The sequence below is a fragment of the Columba livia genome, chromosome 2 (genome assembly GCF_036013475.1).
Source record: "Columba livia isolate bColLiv1 breed racing homer chromosome 2, bColLiv1.pat.W.v2, whole genome shotgun sequence".
Classification (NCBI taxonomy): domain Eukaryota; kingdom Metazoa; phylum Chordata; class Aves; order Columbiformes; family Columbidae; genus Columba; species Columba livia.
In genome coordinates, this window is record NC_088603.1 from 44,094,491 (window position 1) to 44,105,645 (window position 11,155).

The window sequence follows — 11,155 nt, forward strand, 5'->3', positions numbered from 1 at the left end:
GAGTCACCTGATCATAAAAGGAGATCAGGTTGGTCAGACAGGACCTGCCCCTCCTAAACCCATGCTGGCTGGGTCTGATCCCTTGTCCATCCTGAAGGTGCTGTGTGATTCCATTCAGGATGATCTGCTCCATAACCCTGCCAGGCACCGAGGTCAGGCTGACAGGCCTGTAGTTGCCAGGGTCAGCTCTGCAGCCCTTTTTGTGGACTAGGGTAACATTGGCCAATTTCCAATCATATGGGACCTCCCCAGTGAGCCAGGACTGTTGGAAGATGATGGAGAGCGGCTTGGCAAGTTCTTCTGCTAGCTCCCTCATCACCCTAGGATGGATCCCATCTGGTCCCATAGACTTGTGAGGATCCAGATGGCTCAGTAAATCACCAGCTATTTCCTCCTGGAATACAAGGGGCCTATTTGGCTTCCTATCTCTGTCAACCACCTCCAGAGACGAGTTGTCCTGAGGGCCACCTGTCTTACTGGTAAAAACTGAGGCAAAGAAGGTATTAAGTACCTCAGCTTTCTCCTCATATTTTTGTTAACTGTATTTCCCTCAAAGTCCAACAGAGAATGCAGGTTTTCCTTGCCCCTCCTTTTGTTATTAACATATTTGAAGAAGGACTTTTTATCAACCCTGACAGAATTGGCCAAATTAACTTCAAATTGCACTTTTGTTTCCCTGATTTTTATTCTGCATGATCTAGCTATTTCCATAAATTCTTCATAAGTAGCCAGCCCTTTTTTCCACAGTCGGTAAAGTCTCTTTTTATTTCTGATTTCATTCAGAATCTCCCTGTTTAGCCAAGCCGTTTGTCTTCCCCGCTGGCTAGCCTTTCGGCACACTGGTATAGCCTATTCCCGTGCACTCAAAACCACCTGCGTGAAGCATGTCCAACCCTCCTGGGCCCCCTTGTTTTTAAGCATTGTTTCCCAGGGTATGCTCTGAACTAGACTTCTGAATAGGCAAAAATCTGCCCTCCGGAAGTCCAGCGTAGAGGTTTTGTTAATGGTTCTCCCTGCATCTCCGAGTATTGAAAATTCTATTATTTCATGGTCGCTATGCCCCAGGCGGCCTCCAACCACTACATCTCCCACCAGCCCTTCTCTGTTTGTAAACAGTAGGTCTAGCGGGGTCTTGCCCCTGGTAGGGTCATTTACCAGCTGATGAAGGAAATTGTCCTCTATACACTCTAGGAACTTCCTAGACTGCCTCTTCTGTGCAGTATTGAGCTCAAGATACATCTCAAGATAAACTGAGCTTTCTGCTTAATTATAGCATTGGACAGTATTATTCTGTATTCCATGCAATTACAGACAAGTACTAGTGGAACATGCTGACATCATTTGACTATAAAATAATAGTATAGTGGAGGATGGCCAAGGCTCTAGTTCATTGCTGGATGGGCAAAACCAAGGTGCAGAATCTTTTGACACACAGGAGATACACATCCTGCACAGCACACTGTAGATATTTTGCAGTCTACACTAGAAATATATCTGATATAACATGAGTAGATGTGAGATTTGTGGTCTACAGATTGCATTTAGGCAAGCAGATACAGAAGCAAAGTAAAGTTCAGCTTTTAATGGGGTTTGTAGCATTTTGGAATCATATTCTATGAACGGTGTGTTTGAATTTGAAACTTCTCATGTAGTAACGTACTTCTTGTTTCAAAGCAAGAGATGACCTGTAACTGATAACATTCAAGAGACATTTATACACCCACTTGCAACGTGCACAGATAAAACTTATACAAATGTAATGCAGTGTTTAAGATGCTAACACATATACATCTCAAAATTGAGTGCTATAGAAAAGAGACATATGGGTAAGAGAGTACAATTTTTTTCAAATGCCATAAATCCTTATATTGGAATAAAAACATTGCATGATTGCATCCTGTTTGTGCAAAATACTAAATTCATACTATTTTTTATATATACCAATTTTTTATCACTTTGTTAATTAAAAAGATCTCTGCCTTTTTCACATTTCCCGATTATTAAAGTGAATTAATTACGTATGAAAAGTTACACGTTGACAGCATTTTTCACATAGGACCAAGGACTGCCATTTTTACTTCTTTAAACATCAACACTTTATTTGGACCTGGGTGGCCCAACAATGGCAATCACTGCAGCTAGATCTGATTTAGAGAACCTCTTCGCAAGCTGGGATGTCTCTGTGGTGCCTCCTGCCAGTAAGTCCCAGTTTGAGTATGGATGAAGGACACACATATTTTGTCCCCTCTTTTTCTATGAAGGTAGTTGCTACAATTTAAATTCCAGCTCCGGGTGGGTACACATGTCTGACCAGCAGAGTAAAACATGCTGCCCCAACAGCTATTCCCCGTCTCTTCCAAGGAATAAGCAGCCAGCTTCATAGAAACATCCCACAGCCTTGATCCACTCCACAAACACAACAGCAGAATCTTGCAGCTTTAGGACTGGTAGCACCAACAAAGTACACACACAATGTTGAACATGTGAACTAATGAGACCTCTTCACAGTATTCTGCTGAGATACTGCAACAGTATTTAAAGCATATAGAAAAATTCCCAAACCATCTCATCAACATGCCTCAACTTTGGCACAAAGACACTAACACAGGAGAGTTATTCAAGCTCCGGCTGTATTCACCCTTTACCTGTTTTGCTTAAAATTTTCACAAAACTGACAGTCTTGCTAACACACCTTTTTTGGTCAGTAAATAGACTGACACCATAGCGGTCACCTACCAGCAATCAGATAGTAACAAGCTCCATTTCTACCAGAACAGGCCACCTTTCAACTGGCTTTGATATGAATGTCTCAGGTTATTATATGCAACAGCACATACACAAAGCACATCTTCCTAAGATCCCAAACTGTGCACCAAAGCTGCATTTAGGATCACATTAAAAATGCGGCTGCTTCAGAAACAGAAGATACATTGTCACAGTGGGAAATACAATCCAGACAATGCTGAGGGAAGGAGGAAAAAAGTTGGTAGGGCTAAATTAAAAGTTCAGTCCAAATGCTTAGCAGTGTACGTGCAGTTGTCTGTCAGACAAAGAGCATGGTTTCCAATACTGTCAGTCATTTACTGTAGAAAACTACAAAGTTGCTTTTTGAACTGGTCAGAGCCCAGGAGACTTCACATGAAATGAAAAGTGGAATGAAAAAATGCCAAGGAGGCATCGAACTGTTTAAAGATCTTTCTCTTTGAAGAAAAAAACAAAAAACAAAACACAAAGCCACACACCAGAAAAGAAATATAATTTTAAAATAATTTCTTACATGCAAATATTCCAATTGGTCTTGAGCACAAGGTAATCTCCTAAGTACCGTCAAACTGAGCTTACCAGTGAAAGCACTTACCCATATTTTATTGCAATTCCTTAAATTTTATAGAGGCAGTTAAAAGGGATGTGAAGCAAAGAATGTATTCTGTTAACCTTTTATGACAGGCCTCACAAATTGTTTTATTCTAAGAAAATAGCTGTACCTATTTCCTACTGTATACAGTAATGATGCCTAGAAAATAGTTACTTCAGTAAAATCAATTGTAAACCACGATTCTTTTTATTTTGTCTCTGAATTGGTCTCCAAATATATTGCCAGCATTAAATTCCTGACGTTTCTTGGCCATATAGAAAATTAGTGATGGGTAGGCATATCATGCTGCTGTACCTCTAGAATTACTACAAAAGGCTTAACAGTACTGGAAAAAAAATGAATTGTAGGGGGAAAAAAGAGCTACTTAATCCAGAAACATATTCAGAGAGATAGCTCGGGTTTTGGAGGAATGATTTAAGATTTAGTCTTTCCTTTATATTTAGCTAGTCATTAGAGAGAAAAATGTTTCTAGAATACCTTTACAGAACATAAAATCAACACAGAGGTGAATAGCAAATCCAAACAAAAGGAGAATACGTTTGCTATTCAGATCTGTATCTCTGTGAGGAAGAGGCTCATTATTCCAGGATGTGTGTGCCAGGTGAATCTTAATCTTTGCCTTGTTAAGATATCTGGCCAAGTTTTCTTACAGGTGTCCCAAATAATATGATTCCAATTTGCAGACACAGCACCGTACACAGGCATTCAGGCAAGGATTTCCAGAAGGTCAAACAAAGAAGATGCCAACTTCTGTTGAACCTCTGCAAGAAGTGGATGTATAATTCATCTATTAATAGGTGCCTTGGCAGATCCAATCTGGGCACACAGGCAACCTTAAATGCTGATATTTCAGTTGCATATGACAACAAAACACTTGAAAGGTCATGTTTGAAAAGGTGCCTGTACAGTTCAGCATTGGCCTTTCAAAGTTTCACCATTAATTCTTCTACAATCATTCAAAAGCTACCTATATTCTAATTAGCTATAAAAATGTATCAGTCTTCATGAGGACAATTTTTTTTTTTAGAAAGTGAATTTTGTATCTAGATAGAGATTTTCACCTCAAAACAGAGTAAATTTCTCAATAGTAGCAGTGATATTTATTCCAGGACACAAGAATGGAAAGAACAGTTCTACCACTTTGGATCTCTGCCATACCATCAACTCTGCCACTGGCCAGTACTAGCAGAGAGGAAGAAAAAAAGTATCTACCCACAATACTGCCCCAGCTTCCTGTAGTTTATTGAGGCAGAAGTAAGAGCTTTCTGTTAGCTTCCCTCCTTGGGTTTTCTTCCATGAATCTGTCAAATGCTCCATAAAACCATGAAAATTTTCAGCATCTTGTGGTGGTAACTTTCTTACTGAACTACACATTTCACACAGAAGTGCCCCTTTTTGCTGTGAAACTAACACCTCTTAATTTCATTTGAGGTCTTCTATGTTTCACACTGGAAAGGACAATGAACAGTTTCTTTATTCACCTTATTTATGTCAGGCTTTATGAACTTCTAGTATGTTGACTAACTTTCCTCTAGGCTGAACAGTGTTAGCATACTTAACTTACAATGTCCTAAGTTGGAAGGGACCCACAACTTCATATTATGGAAATTTTTCAATACCTGTGATTAACTTTGTTATTCATCTCTCTAACTTTTAAGTTATTTTGTGCTAGATTCGAAATAGAGGAACCAGAACTCTTTAAAGCATTCAAGATCCAAGCCTAATGTGGATTTATACAATGGTGCAATATTGTTTCCTCAAAATTGTAAGACAACTTGCTTTCATCATATAAAAATACGGAGAAGAAGCATCAGGACTTAGAATTCATGTTCTGCAAGTGGATTTAGACATTATTTCAAAATATTCTTGCTCTCTGAAGGGCAATCTATTTTCATATATATCCCAGACAAGCTACAAATCACTACAATACAATAATTAACAGAGATTGACCTGCATTACTTCCTGATTTATTCATAAGACAGAATCACAGTCCTTCAGCTACCACCCATATGGTAATTGCTACTAATTCTGACAAATTATTAAGTGATGAAATAACACAATGATCAGCACATTAGAAGACCCAGATAAAATCAGGCAGAAGACTGTAATAACGTAACTCTTTACCTGTCCAGTGCTGAGGTCAAAAATGGGACTGGCATGAACAACTGCTCCTCCTTTCAAGGAAACAGAGTTAACCAAGTTGACTCATGTTTACAAGGTTCAGCAATAAATTTCCCTTTCATTGAAGCCCAGCACCAGACAGGTGGCAAAAAATATGTTCTCAATTTGGTTCTTTCAGATATTTGCGTAACAGAAACAAATGTTATGTGACTGTGATAGCCTGTGCTCTGTAGCAGCTCCTGGCTAACAGCAGAGCAGATAATGCTCCATGCTGAGGTGGCTTGGCTGTGAAATTCCCCATGACAACCCGATGAAAGTTGTTAAATCTCCTCTATCAAGTCTGGTAGCTGAAAACAACCTCTTCCTCTTTGAATGCTGTAAAAGTGTTATCAGGTTGCATGGAATATTCCATTTCATAGAAAAAGATGTGTAAGTGAGGTGATATACTGAGTCAGGGTGCAGCTTCTCTTCCCTGAATCCCTTCCTCACAGAAAAGTGTCTGCTGAATTGTGTGTTGACAGATCTCTTCAGACTGAAATGGGGACAAGACACAGTTGTTCCCTCCTCTTCAACATCATCCTTTAGTTATCGAGCCCTCAGCAAACCACAGCAAGAATAACCATGAGACTTAAGGCTTTAAGCTGGAAGGAAAAGACAAGAGGGTTGCACTAACATAAACATACAGAAAGTGTTCACACATTTATAAAACCTCCAAACTTGGGCTGTCAACTGGTCTGCAAGAAGTAACACCAGGCCACGATGTTGCAGATTGCAAGGTCAGCCAACCAATATCCTGGCAACTACTCCTTCACACTGCAGAAAATCAGAGGTAAAATTAACTAGCATTTTTCAGCTCCTGTGAGCCGTTCAAAATTGTTTTATGTAGGGGCATACATCATTCCTTCTTGTAAAGAATATCTGTGGTGCCAATTTCATACCAACGCTATACAAACTGAGACAAGAAGCAAGTACATGGAACTAGATATATATTACTTGGCTGAGCGGACTAAATGCAATAAAACTGCACTGATTCCCAAGAGTACTTTAGTTATTGTATATACCACCTTTAACCACTTCTCAGTCTTTCTTCCAAGAATTTAATATAAGTTCAAAGCTTTATGGGTCTAAGAAAAAAAAAAAAGTTAAGATTAAGATTAGCACTAGGAGAATGTTTTCTAGAGAAAGAAATGTCAGGATATATTGCAGGATGTTCTCACTCAGATGTCTAACAAATAAGGACTTATTTTTTGATAAAGTGCTGCCCTGGAACTGAGGATACTTCAGTTCAATCAGCAGCACTGCCATCAGCTTCCCGCGTGACCTAAGGCAAGTCAGTAAATTGCTCTTTTATTCAATTTGTGTCAGCGAGGACAATAATAGTTAATTTTCCCCACTTGTGCTTATTTAGACAAGAAGCTGCTTGAGGTAGTGATTCTTTCTACCCCCATATATATAAAGCACCTATTACAAGAGAACTCTGATCATCTGTGCCACTGCAACAGGAGTAATTGTAGGTATTATTTTCTCCAGGTGTTCCCCTGTTCTTCAAAAGTAAACTCTTGGATCTACAGGACAGCTGTATAGTCACCATAGGAAGCAGGGGAAAACTGTGTATAAAAAAAGATGGCCTGAGGTAACATGAGCCTGACAATATTTTTATGTTCATGTTGTGCATGACTGGAACAGATCTTAGCAATATATTGCAGTTCATTTAAGCACAGAATTAGCCCTGATTAATAGTCAACTTGTGTTAATACCACCTATTTAATTATGTTATTTTGTGAATTACCTGTAATAAGTGTTGTGGCTAAGACAAGAAGATGTTGCAACAGGAGAAAAAGACTGTTAAAATGGTGACTATTGTATGAAGGCATATTATACACAGGTATCACAATTACATGAGACTTCTCCCCTCTGTTTTTTTCTATAATTGCTGTGCACCAAGACCAGAAAGCAACTCATTAAAGGTTACCCTCTGGTTAAAGTGCAGTCCTTGCCCTATAGTATTTTCCCTTTCCTAAAGTATAGTAAACTAATTCTCATTTTTTGATCCTAAACAAAATTTAAGAAAATGTTGTTATGAATGGTAACTATTCTAAAATAAACTCTTGCCAATCAACACAGCAGAGCAGTGAATTTGTTCAATAGACTGACCTATCATGGTCTCCTTTATGTAGAAAATGAAAGAAATGAGATAAAGTATCTTAGATAAAGGACTGGGGGCTGGGGGGGGGGGGGGGAGGAAAAATTAATTCTTAAAATACATCAGCACGATTTTAACTATGACTAAGCTGCCCTTACTTCCCCTCCCCCACCCTCCCCAGAAGGCAAATCTCTTTCAACTGTCTGAAAAGTCAAATGGCCAAGTAGTATAAAATCCTGTCATCTATATCTAGAGTGCTCAGACAATTTCCTGTATAGAGATTCTCTTGTCAACAGCACAAATATGTAGGGTTGTGAAATGTATCTGCAACATCAGTCAAAGCTAAAAGAAAACAAAAAGGTGAACCAAGAAGAAAAATAAAATATGTAAAATTATTTTTAAAACTGCATACAATATGGCATGATATAATAATGTCAAGGATTTGCAAAAGTTTATGACTCCTACAGACAATCACAATATTTTGGCTAACACAGAGGACTAAAATTAAAATGCACCTGATAGGATGTCAGGTAATTCATGTTTGATATATTATTGAGAACTGACCTTCATATTGAATGACCTTTAGTTCTGCTGATTCATTTCGGAAACCTGGTATAAACTTGTTCTGGTTTCAGCTGGGATAGAGTTAATTTTCTTCTTAGTTGCTGGTATAGTCCTATGGTTTGGATTTAGGATGAGAACAATGTTGATATTGATACTGATATTTTAGTTGTTGCTAAGTAGCCAAGGACTCTTCAGCTTCTCATGCTGTGCCAATGCACAAGAAGCCAGGAGGGGGCACAGCCAGGACAGCTGGCCCAAAGTAGCCAAAGGGATATTCCATACCATATGAAAGTCAGCCAGGGGAACTGTTGCTCAGGGACAGATTGACCATCCATCACTGGGTGGTCAGCAATTGCATCATTCATGACTCATTTTATGTATTCTTTTATTAATATTATTATTGTTACTATTATTATTCCTCTTGCTATCATATTAAACTGTATTTATCTTAACCCATGAGGTTTTCCTTTCTTTTCTTTTTTTTCTTTGTTTTGTTTTGTTCCCTATTCTTTCCCCTGTCCCAATGCGGGGGAGGTATGAGCAAATGGCCATGTGTGGTATTTAGCTGCCTGCCAGATTAAACCACAACAAAACTGTACTGGTAGAAAAACTTTTCCTTGTGAATTATCACTAGGATCTGGATCCTGAGAGTTTTGTCCCATTGCTTCAGCTGGTTTTCATGTTCTGTCTGTGATTGATTCTTTCCTCAGAATTTATATAAGCTACAAATTGGATCAAAAAGTGTAAGATTGTACCATATTTTCTGAAACTATTCCTTAAATAACTCTGCACTAGTATACTCTATGTGATATGAGTTTATTATACTATTTTATATTGTAAGTTGCAAAGTGAACTTTTGCATTCAGGCATTGTTTCTATATCCTATAAAGGGCGATGTTTGAAATATGAACAAAATTATGGTCTGTCACTACAAAATAACATTGTGTTATCAAGTAATATCCAGCAAGATGAAGCAGTTGGATGGAGATCTAAACATTTTTGATACTTATCCAAAGTGAAGAAAATTGTATCTTCTCTGACTGGCTGAAAATTGTTTTGAGCAATTTATCAGACTATCGATGACAAAGTTAGTGTTGTGAAGTACAGATTGAGACAGTAATTTTAGTCTGGAAGACAAACTTTAATTCCAGTATTAAGAAAAGATAATATTAACACACATTGTTGTAATTCAGACAGCCATCAAATTAGTTGTACCACGTAATGAGCTTTGAGAGACATTAAAGTGCCAAGAAACTTTGTTAATTACTTCAGTAGCAGATGATGCACCAAGTATGCCGAGCAATGAAAGCATCCATTCTGAGAAGCTGTAACTTGGTGTAAACTAATGCTGTTTTTTTCATCTGAATGGCCACTCTCTCAATGAAAACAGCTGATATACACAATCAAAAATTGCTGTCAGAAAGCTGATCACAGACCATGTTTTTGGACATAGAGCTGTGGTATTTTATATATTATATTGATAAGAGAAAGTAATGAAATACTCTCTGGGCAAACAAGGCACCATTAAAAATGGTGACTTGATAATCAACAGAAGAACTGCCTGACTCCAAATTATTAGCAATATTAACCCTATGATATGCCAATTTTACACTTTGCCCTAGATAAGCCATAGCTGTATCCAAACAGAATTAGGTTTAAATTAGAAGATACAATACATACAACGCTTGGTAGGACAAATAAGCGGCGGTCCATGTGATCATCATGATCATAGGTTATGTGAAACATCTCCCCCACAGTTATGTTTCCTACCATCTCCTTCAGCCATATACCAAGTTTTTCCTGTTCATGGTGCTGTTGAAACAAGGTCTCTGCTTTGCTCTCCAGTTGTGCTCACCTACCCTTCCCAGCTCCTCAAACATATTCCCACTCCACAACCAGCTGAAACTCCATCACTTCACTTTCAGCCTGTTTTAGGCTGATTTGCCTGGCTGTATTATGGTTTCCACTATACTACCCTTTAAAACTTCTTTCAATCTAATGCACATTCATGTAGCTTCAGGATTTTTTTTTCACCTTTGTCATTCTCTGTGAACCCACAACCTCTGGGCTTTTTCCTAATTGCCTAGAATGTTATATCCTTTCCATCATGCCAAACAGCATAATTTTGTTTTTCCTAATCCTATTGCAAATACACCTTCTACTGCTGTCATCTACCCATCTAATCTGTTCTTTTCTCTCTTCACTACTTAACAATAGTACTCATACATAGAAGACAAGAAAACAAAAATACCTTGAAATTAATAGGACGTGTTCATTCAGCTGCACCATTTATTCTGTTTACATTCCATACATTTGGTCCCACTCTCCAAAGTTGTTTTTTTATTACCTCTTTCTGTTCTGCTACACAAAGATCAACCAGAATTCCTCCCTTTAAGATAAATTAAAAAAGTCAAATGTGCTTCTTATTGGCATTAGCCACCCAATATGGTGGAGGCCAAGCATTACAACTTACAACAGCTGCAGTGTTTGAATTACGTAAAACAAATTATTATCATTCACTGCTAAGCCACTTCGGATGCAAAGATTCAGAAATAATGTACGGAGTCACACACACATCCCTACCCAAAGCCGGTCAAATCTGTGAGGTTACATTGGTTCACTGGAATGAGTTTTATCATTCAAGACTGTTTTGAATTAAATTCTGGCCAACATAAATATGCAAATTTACATCAGAATTGGAGGCTGGGTTCAATTCTCTCACTAATGAATGATGAAATAATGAGAATTAGATTAAAAATGATCTTGCACTGAATGAGGTGTTCTCATTCTCATGTTTTTGCTTTCACATTTTTGCTGGAAATATCTCACAAATTAACAGCTGTAGATGTAACGATAAAAAGAAAGAAAAAGCAAATAGAACACAGTCAGTACACAGAAAAACTTACTACACTTAATGTCTTCTATTTCTGAGTTATACTTTGACATCTTAC